Genomic DNA, 1493 nt, shown 5'->3' on the forward strand with positions numbered 1-1493 from the left:
CTTTAAACAGGACTTGTATGACCTCCATAAAATAGATTGGCTGCCATTCACTTCCAGTGCCCTAGAAAAGGGCAAATGGAACATGGTCGACCCTTTCAGATTAACATTCTGGGCACCATTCCTCTCCATTCTTTACCCTGCAATTGTTTAGTGGTCTAGGCATGAATATAAAGGGAGACCCCCTGTGGATTTACTTGGGAGGACCAGATGCCTCCCCTACTAACCTCCTTCATGTTCAGTGGTGCTCCGAGATTGTCTGGTAGGGTTGTGCAGACCTATTTTGAATGCTAGAGGGGCTGGTAGCAAAGTCATTCTAGAGGGCACATAGCCATAGCTACTTCTAGCTGACCTGCTGTTTTTAGTGTAGGACATGTTATTCTGAATGGAATAGACAGAGGAGAACAAATGCTTGTAGGCAAAAGAGGATGATGATGAAGGAAATTTGTAGGGGGAATCCAATGGAAAGACATCAAATGCAGTCATAAATATGTGTATATCTTCATAAAGCATGGATCCCTGTGAATATGAAATGAAGGCTGGGCTGCCCTTTTATCTTGTGGCTTCTCCAGTCCTGCTTGTTCTAGAATGATCTGTGATGGTAAATTAATTCTTAAAAAAGAGGTTTATATAGATTCTCTCTGTAGTTTTATGACAGTCATTTACTTGCTGAGTGGCTCAGTCCAGAGAAAACTATATTAGTTGGTGCACTCTTGGAGCAGGAGTGGAGCTTTGGATCGAGACTGTACCGAAAATGAGCTTTATTCAATTACCCCATTCCAAAGGACCCAAAGCCACTATTTCCTTCTGACCACTTGCTGTTTCTCACCTGACAATTACAACGTGTGCATTTATGTCATGCTATATGCTGTGTGTGCCTTCTTCTTTTGGTCAAGGAAAACCTAGAATGTCCACAGCACTAATGACTAAAATGACTGGAAGCTTAATTTAAGCACAGCAGACAGTGGGGCAAGGCTTTTGAGCCATTCACCCTTTGTTTAAACCCTGAGTTTAACCCCGGGTGCCAGCATCACTGACATGTCATGGGATATAGAACTAGAGGGGACCTCTGAGATCTTCTAATCCAATCCCTTCAGCTTGTAGATAGGGAAACTGAGGCCCACAGAGACAAAATGACTGGCCATGTATGTGGGCCAGTCAGTAATTGAACTGGAAAGAGAATTCCACTGTTCTGTGCTTGCTGCCTCAAAGACCAGCTGCTCTAACAGATCATCACTGAAGAAGTTTGTCTTATTGGAAAAAATGCTTTTGTAAAACCCTAAAGTATTTATAAAAATTACATTTATTCTAATTACTATTTTAGCCTTAGCTGGTTAGCTTAATAATAGTAAAGCCAGCTTCCTAAGTTTTATGCCAGTGAGCTTCTCCCAGGATTCTCTGGGAATCTCCAGAGTATATAATTCTCTGGGAATTCCTTTCTGGACATTTCACAAACGAGTGCTGTAACTCAATCAATCAACAAGAATTTATTAAGC

Source organism: Trichosurus vulpecula, chromosome 4 (genome assembly GCF_011100635.1).
Source record: "Trichosurus vulpecula isolate mTriVul1 chromosome 4, mTriVul1.pri, whole genome shotgun sequence".
Classification (NCBI taxonomy): domain Eukaryota; kingdom Metazoa; phylum Chordata; class Mammalia; order Diprotodontia; family Phalangeridae; genus Trichosurus; species Trichosurus vulpecula.